The 14217-nt window shown below is 42.5% G+C and overlaps 1 protein-coding gene across 14 annotated transcripts in view; it reads left to right on the top strand.

Moving 5' to 3' along the window:
- The window catches only part of LOC121590819 (high affinity cGMP-specific 3',5'-cyclic phosphodiesterase 9A), a 122591-nt gene that overhangs the window by 77317 nt on the left and 31057 nt on the right, over window positions 1–14217 (top strand). For all 14 annotated transcript variants that reach the window (XM_041910841.1, XM_041910842.1, XM_041910840.1 and 11 more), the window contains one exon: window positions 4054–4117. The gene's annotated coding sequence lies outside the window, so the exon portion shown is untranslated. The remainder of the gene's footprint in view (window positions 1–4053; window positions 4118–14217) is intronic.

Raw genomic sequence — 14217 nt, forward strand, 5'->3', positions numbered from 1 at the left:
GCTTCATTTGGCTGAGCAGCAGCTAGTAGAGTGTTGTGCAAAACACTCAGCCGAATGCTTTTATATTAATTTGAATTCAATATTTCCGAAGTTTCTTCGCTTTCTGTCTTCGGAGAGGGGTGGGAGCAGTGAAAAAGCTGCTTTTGAAGTTAATTACGCTGCAGGCAGGACGACAGAAATTACGCATCGTATAGCAAACATCAGCTCACAAACTACATTTTCTGTCCATCGATGACCGTTTTTCAAAATCAATCGTGTATATTGTTGGCAGAAAAACGGGTTTTAGGGTTCAGACGCGTAACGGAAAATCATGTTTCGGACGCAAACCTATAAGCTACCTTGATAGCACCATCACGGCAGAACGACATCCGAATGAGACTGCTACGGGTCGAACAAGCAACAACGAAGGCGCCTCACGTACGGGATAACCGAGTACTACCCCCCAGGCAACGAAACATGCACGTGAAAGGCCGTTCCGTATCCGGCACACCCGGCAAGTGCTTTGATGTCGGAACCTAAAAGCGCTCTGCCGTATGATCTTCTCCGTGCAGAGCGTTTTTGTTTGCTCTCCGTTCCAACATTCTTCCGCCTCTTGAGCTTTCATGCCAGGAAAAAAGCAAACACGAAAGGCTAATAGAATATGACAAGACCTACACCACTGACGGTGTAAGTGATTTGAAGGTTCATAATTGCTGCTAGACTACTCCCGGGCAAGCGGGGATCATCGGAACAGATTTGCATGGGTTTTTGCGCAGATTGGCATCATGTGCCAAAGTCTATTTTCGGATGTTTTTTTTTTATTATTGCTTTCCTGTGCTTCCTTAAACGACTGCTAGCTACTGTTGAGCGAAGTAATAACAAGCCTTACATTCTTTTGATTACGAAAAAAACGGCTATGTATGCTGTTGTATGCACGTTTGAAAGAATCATAAATCAAAGCCACGGTACCGTGGGAAGAGACATAAACACACACACACACAGAGACACTGACACAGGCGCAGTGATGGTTGAATGTGAATCATGAATGCTAGCAGCAACACGTCCAATCACGAGTTTACTCACCAAATTGGGCGAAAAATTGGATTTTTTACACACGCCGCCTAAATTTGATGCGAAGATTCCGGCGTGAATGGATTAGTGAGAAGAGCCAAAGCGAGTGAGAATAAAAAAGATCGAAAAAGAAGCGCCCAGAACGTACCTGATCAACATACGGACGTGAGCGTTATGACATTTCGGGGGAAAATATGCGGCATTGGGCAGTTGTAAAGTCAGTTGCCGTGGAGAAGAAAAGTCGCGTAGTTGTGTACAAAGTGTGATGCAAATGTCTGTGTGTGTGTTGAGGAAGCTCCTGTGCTTTTCAGGCGAGCCACCCATATCGCTTGGGAGAATTTGACTTCGGCATGGGGAAGTAAATTAGAGTCAAATTAAATTAAACTTATTGAATTTTCTACGAAATGGATACAGTCTTGTTCGAACTTGAAGCAGCCCGCTCGTACATTTCACACTGTCTGTGTAATGAGGTTTGTCGCGTGGGGCAAATTTGCTTTGATTGTCAGGAGATTTGTTTGATGTGAGGTGGTAAAGTACTAGTATTGCATAGCGGTCCTGTCTTATAGGAAATCGTATCTAGGTGTTTGACTGCTTTTCATCAGGATAGGGACGTTTGAAAAATAAAAAATAATTTGTTAATAGTAATGTTTCATAAAAAAAACAGAGTTTAATAATATAATCCTAAAAGTTACATCCTAGTCACATGCTATTTTTGGTCGGTTTCCTTTATTTCATAACTCGTCTCATGAGTCTTACGTTGGCTTTGGTCTGTATTTTGCTTCCAATTGATAGTCCAAACAGGCTCCAAATTATTCGGACGGCTTTCGATAGCTCTTCAGGACAACTTGTGGCAGGACCACCATCAGACTTCCGCGATGAATGAAACACTACCTTCGCACAGCAGTGAAATCAAGACACTCCGCACGCTTGTGCCCCGACGAACCAAAAATAGCATCACGAAGAAAATGTTTACCTTTTGACCATCTCGAGAACGTACCAAACTTATCACCACGCCGTACACGGTGCCCACAAGTTCAAGCTTTTTTGAGTGACGTTTAGAGGAGGAATGTGATCCGTTGGCAACGAAACTTTATCCTGGTGCGAACTACCTGTTCGTCCTCTTTTAATGGGAGGGAAAACGGTGTGCACGCTCACGACCGGATCGCGGAAGTTTGCTCACGACCACGGTAAGCAAGATGGTAGCAACAAAGAATATATTTTGGTGGGAAAAGTAGGGATGCGTGAGGAGGTGGTATGCCAGCCGTGCCTAAGTAGTATCGACAATTGGCGAAAGTTTCCGACACTGTTTTGCTTTCATCGCGAGTGCAATGATGAGATAAGCGGTGGGCGCGAGAAGAAGAGAAGGTACTTGTGCAGGTGGGCAAAGGGAATGGGAAAAGCAGCGCATCCGTTATTGCTTAGGTCACCGTTTGTGTGGCGTTGATGTTGTGATGCTATGCAGAAAATATAAGCTGCTACTGTAGAGAATGCTTAAAAGTTGTCAAGTGAAAAAGGAAAGAATAGTTTGAAAGCTTTGAAATCACATAAAATTTAGCTTGCAGATACGACTTCTTCATTGTAAGAAAAGTGAAATTACATCAACAGAATAATGTTGGGGGAATCATTGTTCTAAAGATTAGAATTATGTATATAATGAAGATGAAGAATCAAATTATCATAAGCTATTATTTATTACATTGCTATTATTTACGAGATCTCCATGCACAGCAGCCAACAATAACCGGCCACAACGCATCGTCAAGCTTTGTTCCCTCTACATCGATTATCCTTTTTGAATTACGCCGTACACTTCCACCCCTCAGGCAGTAATGTTTCAAAAAATCAACAACCTTTTTTGCTATTCGTTTTGTACACACTCACTTCAAACCCGCGGAGCAAACGAAAGACGTAACAACTTCCCCTGAATGATTGCAAATTATGAACCAATTATCCTTCAATTAACTTCACAGCTGCTATCGCGCTGTGAAAAGGGGATGCGAACAAATACGAAAAGAGGTCCATTCACCATTCACAATATTACCTCCTAAACGATTGTTGAAGCATGAAATTGGTCGATGTTTTTCTTCGCTTGTTTTCAACCAATGCCATAAAACAGTCTGACCACAATCGGGTTTACTGCGGTATTGCTTTTTTGTTTTTTTTTCTAAAACCCAGTTTCATTGCAAATTCATACAAAGGATGTTTAGTGAGCAAAAACGGAACATAAAAAAAAACACACACACACACAGGTTCACTTTCCGATGGGCAGCGTCCAGGTGCTTTTCGTGGGAAATTATAAAGGATGATTTAATAAAGGTTTACTTCGCCCTTCAGTTCGTCAGGTTTTGTGCAGGTTTTTATCAACCCTTCTTCTAGGTATGATGGTCACTTGCTTACTTTTCATGAAAACTTGAAAGACGCTACTTGAGGATGCTATACATTCCTATATTACAGTAAAAATGTAAGATTTACAATCCATCAAGACTAAATTACCTTTAAATTGGGTTTGTTTTTGGGCAAAACGTGAAATGAATGTGATGCCCGTTGTTCGTTTTATTGGCGTAAACAAATGCGCACTCGATGGAGACGCATGGTGTTTCTGAACAAATGGAGACTCCCAGTAGCTGATGGATAAAGAAATGTCGATAGAGCCGGAATTTCTTTCACAGCCAGAGATGTTGACTGACCAGCGATAAGAAAATTAATTGATTCTTGTGTGCAAGGGGAGTGACATTTAATCGCCAGTGTCATTCACGTGCCAATCAATTAGCAGTGGCTCTTTAAGTATTTACGTGATACGTGGGAAGGTTGATTACTTGTTCGTTCGTTGCTGTGTTGTGTTGCTTCGAATAAATTGTGATCAAACTCGTATCTTACTGTTTTGTTATTTTGCTCACTGAATGCTGGTAATATTGTCCGTGATCTAAATACTATAAATATTAGCCTTTGCTGGGGTTTGATAATCTGTTCTAACGGTCAACAATATGCCTTTTCTACTTGCAGAGAAATGAAAACTAAACTACGATGATTCGCAACGGATTTAAATTGATTGTACAGTAACAAAAAAGTAAGTAAATAATGCAAAATTAATGTAAATTAGATAAATAGCAGTAAATGATTGTGATTGCACTGAAATGTTTTTTTGGTAATTAAATAACGTTGCTGACCCAAAACAATTAACAAAACGCCAGACCCTCTTCCCCACCATATTATGACGTTTCACGAAGGCTTGAGACGCGTCTAAAACTGTTTTTTTTGTACCGACCAAAGTATCGATACCTTTACAAGTCTGTTTTTATTACATTTTCAAGTGCCAGAAAATGGAAGGAATCGAAGGTTGCATAAACAATGAAAAATGTTAGGCACGAAAATAGCGCGATAAATTCCTAAACTGCTAATCATAAAGGGGCGTCCATAATAGGCTCCTGATGGAGTGGGACGGAATCTCCGGGAAGCATTCCATTTTCTTTTTTTTTGCATCGCGTCATGTTATTTTTTTTATACATTTCTCAGTGATTTAGTGTTTGCTACTGATTACAGAAGGTTCGTAGCATGTATAGATCTTCCAGAATACAAGGGCGTTTGAAGGGAGGTTTTGTTTCCTGTTATTGTTTTCCCAAATAATACTACACACAAACACACACACAATTACTGACGTCATTGGATCGACAGTCAAAGAATGCAGAAGGGTATAGCCAGCCGGCACACCCCAAGGGAGAGCGTGGACAGCTAAATCCCGAATGCTACACCCCCATCGTGAGCAACGTAGGAGGATGTGTCGATGTTTCGTTTCGCTTTAGGTAGTGATTGTGAGCTGGCTTAATGACATGACTAGCGGTAATTTGTGCACATTTTTCCTTTGCTGCCTCTAGCTGCCGAACTGGTGCTGTGTTTTTGTGTTTGTGTGTACATGAGGATGTGTTGTGAATCGGTTTCGGATTAACTTCCGAACCCCAGGACTAATGTTATTTTTGGATTTTCTTGTAAATGGTGTTGATTAGCTCTTTAATGGCTGCTACATGCCTTTTTCTTATGTTGAATCCGTGTTGAATGGCAGCAAAGATTACCTTGTTTCTAGAAAAAAAAACTTGATTTACTCCATCGTCATGTATGTATCGGTTCAGGTTGTGGAATGCAAAGAATTTATAAAACTCAATTTTCTCAGTTTTCCTATAGATGGATTATAGATTCGATGCACTGTTCAACGCATTGGCACTGCTTGAATCAACATTCATTCTTGCGTTTAATTGAACGGTCGATAGACAGAGCCTTCTATTGAATAGTGGTAGCGCTTTCCCTAAGCAATCCTGTAAATCACAAACAAAACCCATTACAAAAAAAAAACAACTCGAGGCAGTTTTCTCCAGTCAAAAGGGGTTTGACGTAACAGGGTTCCGCTTGGTTCGGGGAGTTCAACTTTGCCCCGAACAGCCCGGGACTGCGCAAGGTGAGCTAAATTTGTTTCCAACTTTCACGGAAATTGATTCTCGAAAAGTGTTTTAACAACACTCACCCAGTTAGCAAAGTCACTAAGCACTTGGGAGGCCGTACGAGTGGCTGGTGGAGGTATGCATCGAAGGCACACCGCTGCTAGCTTGAGATTTCAACCGGTTTTTGGTTGGAGTTTTATCGATTTTCAATGAGTGGGAAACCCTTCAACCATCGCACCTGGCACAAGAAGAAGACGCACTCAGCGCGCCAATCAGTCGTACAGTCAATTGATGGCTTGTACACGAGTCACGATTAAACTTTGCTGCCTTTCCTTTTTTTTTGTTTGCAGAAAGGTATCGCGTGTTTGTTTGACACGCAAATATTGTTTGATGAGCTGAGATGAGAAATTTGAGAACGTTGTGGTTTAACACCAACACAAACAGGTAGGAAGTTGAATACCTTCTATACCATGCAGGCTATTAAAATTAATCGATTAACGTGTACACAAAAGAGCATTTGTGGGAAATTAATATTCGAATTATTTGAAATGTTTTCGGAAGCGCAGAAAAAGTAGATCATTGCGTAATGTTTCGTTTTCTCTGTGTCAGACGGAATGAGATTCGATACCATACGCAGCGAAGTGTCTATGGAACAATAGCGTAACATTTTCCTTCGTATGCCATTTGAAGGTGTCCTGATTCCATTATTCTGCTTGCCTGCTTCTTTCTGTAAAATTTTCCAAACAAACGAACACAGAACGCAAGGGAAACCGTGAAGGATTAAATTTCAATTAAATTATGATTTATTTCTCGTCCGGCACACTGGCTCAACGAAAAAAAGGGTGGGAATGGGCTACGGAAGCTTTTCGTTACATCCGCAGGTACACGTCCCGCACACTGCCATCCCTCCGGGAGCTCGCTTCCCCCACCCCCATCCCAGGGGGTGAAGTGAAGTGCTTCACGCGGTTATCACTGTCAGAAGAGGATTCGTACAACTCCATCGGCAAGTGGCAAAAATGGTGGTGGTAAATCGCGTAGCTTACGGTCGAAGCGTTTGGTTGTTTCCCTCGGCTGTTTCTGGGGATGGCGACCACATTAGAGAGCCGCAAGAAGTTCTCTGCTGCCGTCATGCTTTTCAAAGCCATTTTCCAGCCCTGACACACACACACACACAGACAGACGTACACAAACACTCTCACACACGAACAGCAAACAGGATGTACGTGCTTGGCTCGGTGGCTTAAAGTATCGCTAGCATGCTTTAACGAGGCTATTTTTGTGGCACGGAGGCTCTTCTGTAGCACGAAACTGTCCATCCTGTGTGTGTGTTTTCTGGCTGGTGGGAGGGAAGCGGACGAGACTTAAAATTCAAATGACTCAACCATGCCTCGCTCATAATTGCGGAGGAAGCTTTTTTATTGAACGGGAGAAGGCGCCCGCGCACGTTCACGCGAACAGGTTGATTAATTTTAGGGGCAGACAGGTATAAACAACACCGGAAGTCAATTAGTTTTGAGTGCTTTTCATAGCTGGGAATGGTTTCGTACTGTGCCTTTTTGTGAAGTGAACGTGAGAGCAGACGCAAATTAGCACACAGTATCACCGAGTGGTAGAATAACATCATTTTATCCCGACTCCTTTCAGAGAGAGTTTTTTTTGTGTTACCAGCTTACAAAACCCACAAAGAGCATTCTTGCCAGATGATTCAACACTTAAGCAAATCATTTGTTCGAATAATATCCATAGTTACTTTTTGCTGTATAATTCTTTTCCTTGAGCTTACACACATACACACCGAACCAATGAATCGTGCTTTCAACAAACGCGACCGCTCAATTACGGCTCAACTCGTTTTGGCTTTTAGCACGTTACCGCGCTTTGATGGACGACAATCAGCCCGAAAGGTATGGTGTAAAGTCACCGATTGAAAGCAATTGAGTCTATTTCCGCATCAGCTTTTAATCGATTTGATCCATCCCCGTTTTGGCCGAAGTGGGACGCGCCTTTTGCATCTTCATTTTTATCTTTTTTAAGTTGCACAGCTTTGCATACTAGACCGAACGGTTGTGGGAGCTATAAGAGAACAAAAACTCCATCATCTTCTCTACGGTGCCCGAAACACAAAAAAAAAATCTATTCTTGTACCAGCATTAAATCGTCTTCGCTTTTGTGGCTCGGATGAGCAATTTTTTACGCTGCTTACAGTGAACGAACTCGCGCTTCCGCTTCATTTTATATTATTTTATTATTTTCGCTTGCCTTGAAAGCGTTTTGGGGAGAAAATGGGCAAATTGAAAACAGCCACCCGGAGGCCACGCTAACTTTCGATGCTATTGCCGTGCACACTGGTGTGTGTGTGTGTGTGTGTACGTGGCAATAAAACGAAGACAAATTGCCACCTTAATTCGTTCCCTTCTTGCGCTGCAAAGCGCTGCGAGGAATGGAGTCTTTCTCTCTCCATTTATTTCATTTATTTTTGTAAAGAATCACGCATCATTGCACCATTGAACAGAATTCCGATGGGGGGGGATGGTTGACTTCCAAAGCATCCTCCCCCATTATAAGCGGATTGTGGAGCGAAGCTTTAGAGGAATTTTATTGTATCTGTTTTTTGCTCTTGCTGAAAAACAAATCCAAGCAGAGCTAGCAAAAGGGAAATAAAAATGAAATTTTGTTGAGGTATGAAAGCTCTCAGAGTGCAAACTATGTTCAGGAACAGTGTGTTGATTGATGTCTGAAATGTTTTATACACTTGCTTTTTCATGAAGACATTTGTTAGTTTACATAGTTTTTAATGACTAATGAAGGGTTAAGGAGGTATGTGGCTAGTGGTAAAATATAATGTTTGACATAGTTTTGTTGTTTTGAGAGATTTCATTATGTGACTGGATACATTTTCTGATTAAAAAACTGCTGGTAATACTCTTCATGAATTATGTTAGGGAAAAGTTTTTATTGAACGACTTGAAAGCTTTTAACTTAACACCAAATGGTTGGTCAAAGGTTTGTGCATTATATTTTATGCTACACAATGTTCTGTGTTTAGTTAAATAATCCCCTTTTCCTTTATGCATTGCCTCGCACGGGGTGGGATTAAAAAAAAAACAAAAACATTAAACTTTCCACATTGATCTACACTGCTTTAACTGCTCGCATATGCCAGCACAAGATAAATAAACGCCTGCAAAGCTTTACGTTTGACGTCTTGGCGCTTCTTGCCGGTACCCTGGTAAGCTGCTAAGGTCCGTTTCATTTGTTTGTGGGTGGAAATGGTTCACAAATGACGGCATAGAAAGCATCAGCATGTATTTTTGCACTTGTGAAAGGTACTCATCACTGGAAGGATTGAGAAGGGAGAGAGAGAGGCACTAACGAAGAATAAGAGGGCGCGTGTGTAGGACGCCCTCACTTCCCTAGACATCGTTATCTAGCAGGCACCTGTAGGAGATTTCTGTTTCCTAACATTTTTGTCTCATATCATTTCTATGCAAACTGGGGGCGCTGGGTAGAGTTTCAGTTGACTTAACTGAAAGGAAGTTTGTAAAACACCGAGAGCATCTAACCAGAGGACGAGTTTCACTGAACCCTAACACAACAGCACCAACACGCCCGTGCATTGATGCCCTTGGCTGTGGTTCTGTGATGTGTTGAATCTTTTCTTGCTCCCATCCATCGTCAGTGTTTGTCGCTTTTCCGTACCGGCGGCTCAACATTCATTTGTCAAAGCGAACGCTCTCAACCATTGCGGCCGCCGTATGGGATTGTATGGTTGGGGTACAGTCTTAGCTTAAGCCGCCCACGTCATTGGTGTTTCTGTCGCCACGTTCAATGTAAGAAACTTTTGCGATATTGAGGCAGCGTGATGGAAGGTGGGCTTTCTATTTGAAACCATTTTTTAATGTTTTGAAACGCATACACACGCAAGAAGATCGGAAACTCTTGTGCTGCGAACGTGTGATGCGTTGAGTGGTTTTCTAAAGACGGCAACTTTCTTCACAGCCTTTGAAACACAGCAGAGAATGTGGGGTTGTTTTGTGTCGCAAACAATGAAACCACCCGGTTTCCGATGGGCCGGATTTGGTCGGAGTGGAGAACCCCCGAGGGCAAAGGAAAGCGGCTTTAACAATAATCTGAGTGAGTTGATTCGTATTTCAAGCGTGTGTACCTGCCAGTGTAAAAGTAATGGGTTTGGTATTGGTAAATTGAGTCGATATATTCGGTAAAACTATACCGGCCCAGGGTCCTGGAAACTAAAGCAAAGCGATGGTCCCTGTTTCATTAGTAATGCAGCATCCGGAATCATGTCGTTTAGAACAAAAGCGAGGATGATAGTTTTGCAAGATCGAAGCTTTTGTCCGGAGTCTGGCATTGCTAGGACAATCATCTTCATCCAGTATCGTTGGGCTGAATTCAATAGCAGTCTCAACACAATGGTTTGCCATGTCAGATAAAAGACATTGGCTCATATAGTCCTTGACAGCAATAGTCTGCTTGTTTGCGGTTTAGAATCGATCAGCATGTACAAAACGAAGATCAAAGCATACGTATGGGTTAGAGCAATATAACAAGTTAACATAAACGCCAACAAGTTGTGTTTAGGGAATAATAATTTTGAAATATGTTTTTTTTTACGCTGCTTTAATAATAATGATAAGTTATCTTAATCATCAATCATCATTTTTGTATTGCTCACATGCTTCTTTCTACAATTAGTTTCACTACTTTTGGAACGAACGTTGACAGCATTGCACACACTGTGCATTTTGGTCTCGGTCGAATAAACTTTCCTGCAAACCTGAAACACTTCGTTCATTGTTTGCTTCTGAGAAACCGTACATAACAGTACGGTATGTATGACGGAACCAACCTTGTTCCTGGAACTGCAACAACGATTGATCACACAATTTTACATCACTCAGTATGAACGTAAGTAATTGAGCGGAGTGAGCATATGAGAAATTAATTTAAATTATTTTTGCGTTGATAGGTAGAGCCTTCTTACTGCTTTCAAAATATCATGAAATAGCTCGTAGGCTTTGCCTTAGCATAACTAAACCAGTTATCTATATACAAAGTGAATTGCTGAAACGTTAGCAAAGAAGTAATGCCATGCATCTTTGCTGGTAGCAATATCGAACTGTACGGAATGGCAAATGAATCCATCATCATCTCCCAGGCAGTATGCAATCCGTGCCAGCCATCGCCATCGGAAAAGGCACCATTCTGGACCCGCATTATTACGAGATGTGTTAATATTCATGACTCCCAGTCGTTACGCGAGCTCCTCCCATTTCCCTTCTGTTCCGCTTGTACACTTGGAAGGGGCGTACGTGAATGAGGTAACTGTTTCGATACCACCTCCACCATGGGGGGGAGGGGGGTCATCCCGATGACGAAGCCTATGCATAAAGATGAGCAGTGAAATAAATAAAGTAGAACAAGACATCGGGCACAGCTCTTCGCTCACGCTGCGCAAAGCGGGAAAAGCCACCAGAACAAATCATATGGAAGGTGGGTTTTTTGTTGTTGTTGAACTCTTTTCCTTCAATTGTAATGTGAAGAAAAACATCCTCCTGTTTTTGCTCACGAAAGGATGATCTAGCTGGGTGATCAATATTCATCTCATGATTGCTACAAACCGTAAAAAATGAAACCTGAACCTGATGAGTCGCCAGAGCGTTCTGGATACAATGTTCCGTCGAGGGGAATGGTAAAGGCAGAAAGCAGAAAGCTGAGGTTGTGCAGGTAGGTCAGCGTAAGATTGTTCCATCACCAGACTGTACAACCGCCCTGCTGCAGTTGTAAAATTGGCACTCACATCAACTCGTGTTCACTGCGTCCCAGCTGTTACTTGTTAGACGTGGTGCGATGCTGAAGCATTGTTTTTGCTTTTTTATGTGTTTTCTGGTGTAAAATCTCGTCGTTGTCTGGCGATGCTGCTGAATGGGTTTTGCGAGATAACAACAGGTGAACAGGTAGAGCGTAGATTGGCGACGGAACATAAAAACCATTTCAACCGGTTAAAAGCCCCGTTGCAGTGCGTGGTGGAGGATACGTTCGATTATCCTATGCTAAATCCGTAATCCTTGACTGATAGCGGCGATAATATGTTGCGAGCATTCGACGCGCAACAGTCACTGTCAAAGCATCGGTTGGTGGATATGTGCAAAAACGTACTAAAAAATCGCATGGAAAACATGCCTGCAAGCTTTGTTTGCTTTGTTACGGGGTAAAATATTCCGTTGACGTTCCATCGCGCACTGTTGTGTAGCCTTTCGATCTGGGATGGTATGATGTTTGTTTATGCGTCTGATAAGCAGCGCTGATATATTTTTTTCTTTTTGATATAAATCCTAGCGCGCATGATATAAAAGGCCGAATTCTTCAACCTGTTACGATACACATCAGGTAGGCGCAGAGTTCGCAGAAATGGTGTTTGTTATTTTTGTGAAATTTCTCTATTAGGGTTTTTAAAGACTTGGATTTTTTTTAAATATTTAAATGTATTTCCTCAAATGGATAACACTGAAATTGGTTTAAGATTGATTTGCTCCATTATTAAAGCCGTTCCAAGCACGCTGGAACATTAAAATCAAACAGCAGTGTACAGCCATCAACGCAACGCCCTTTCCTTTAATCATAAGCAAAGCTCCAATTTCGGCACGATCCTTGGTAGTCAATTCCGGTGAACGATGAAGCGTACCGTGTTCAACCCTCGCTTCAGCCTGTCTCCAACCATTTTTACCATGGCTTCGGAATTGGAACGTTACATTAATCCATCCATGGTTTTAAAGCATTTTGGCAGCTGGCCTCAACCAAACGCTTCTCGCTTGCACCCGTGCCATGAAACCGACTGGAAGCTACGGCCATCAATGAGGAAAGGGTGCCAGACGATGGAGATAACCTCTAGCACTAGATACATCCGTTTTTTTTTTTTTTTTTTTGAGGAACTGAGAAGATACAAAGAAGCACACCCGCTCAAACTGGAACAACACCAGGAAAGGATTTAGCTGACAGACAGACCCGTTGATTTGGGTTGATTTCGCTTTAAGCAAACCGTATCCCATGCCCCCGCCTGCTAGCGTGTACCCAGGCAAACCCTAAACAAATGTTGGATTAAGCAAAAATACACACACACACTCGGTGTCTGTCGTCCATATGGACGGGAATGGAACCTGCCGGCAAAGCCGGAATCGGATACGATGTGATCGAGGATGATGGTTTTGAATATTTTGAGTGAACGCTTTTGTTCCTTTGGCGAAGTGTCTATCCTCTGGTTTCGGGCACAGTTATCGTTTTTTTTTTTGCACATGTTTTCAAATAGGACCAACAATCATGCAGCACGAATCCCTCCGGGTACGACTGCCGCCGGAGTGTTGTCCCCGGGCACAGGACGACGGTTGGTGAGATGAGAAATGGAACCATTTAGCACCTTTCTGGTGCTTACTTTCGCTCTGCTGAGCAATCGACAATGTTACGGGAAGCCGGAAATGGTAGAAACACACCATCCGATTCCCATCTTTTGATCCCGGATCGGTTCGGTCCCACTGATGCGCTGGAAAAAACTCGAAAGTCAGGATTCGTTTGCTGATGCTGACTTTAATGTCATTCTTGTGTGAAAAGGGCCGTTATTTAAACAGCTGGTTCCGTGCGACGTGGCGACCTGGTCTGGCAGTTGAAAAGTGGCAGGTGTAAAGAGATATTTATTTTTGCTGTAAAGTAGACGATGAAGGAGCATTAAAGGTTGGAAAAGAAATTTCCCCCGTTGAAGAGATAGCAATCGTTTTGTAACTGTGCTGTAGTTATTCTTTGCAGCCGTTGTAGTTACATGCGAATTTTTGATCACCATTTTTAAGTTACTGTATCTTTTTTTGTGGCGATCTCAACAGCTTCATACTAAGGTTTCAAACTATTGAAATATATTCGAAATAGAAGTGATGACACAAGCCATTCGATTGAAACGATATTCATCTGTTAATACAGTATGCTTGAAAAAAAATGTCCTGCAATTGCACCTTACAAAGTATATTGCAATCCAAATAAAAATGTCATCGCTATTGTGCACGAAACGTGTACCACAAATCGTTACGCAACAAACTATACGCCATCGAACGTGCGCGGAACGGAACAATGTACTAGCACAAGTGTACAGTTTGTGTCGTGCAAACGGCTGACACCTACAATACACATCTTGCGCAAGGCACTGGGGACAGTGCGAGAAGCCATGTGTACAGCCCGTGCCGTGGACGAGCAATTAATAATTGAGTGGACAATTATAGTTTACAGTTTTCGCACCGTCGCGCTGCGTCACGGTGCGAAGCGATCGCGGATGACCTGTACAGTAATCGACCAGTTGGAGAGGAAGTTGGCGCACCGCATCCAGTGGCGGGCGGATCGTGACCGTGGCGGTGGTCGGGTTGAGTGACACCTTCGACTTGCGAGGCGTTAGACCAGTTGCAAATAAACATTTATCGTTTCCGTAATGGCGTTCGGCAAACCCGGCTTCACCTTCACACCCGCAACCCATCGGAGACACATTTGCCCGAATCCATTTCACCACGCTTAATGACATTTTGGCCAAATTGGAAAATGGCGAGCAGTTACGGCGCAGATACGACACTGTATGTGTGTGTTTTTGCTGGACATTCTGTTTACTTGCGGTAGAGGATAGAGGAAAATAGCAACAAAAAATCTTAACATAATTGGAAGGTTGTATTACCACCGGTTGGTCAGATCG

The sequence above is a fragment of the Anopheles merus genome, chromosome 2R (genome assembly GCF_017562075.2).
Source record: "Anopheles merus strain MAF chromosome 2R, AmerM5.1, whole genome shotgun sequence".
Classification (NCBI taxonomy): Eukaryota; Metazoa; Arthropoda; class Insecta; order Diptera; family Culicidae; genus Anopheles; species Anopheles merus.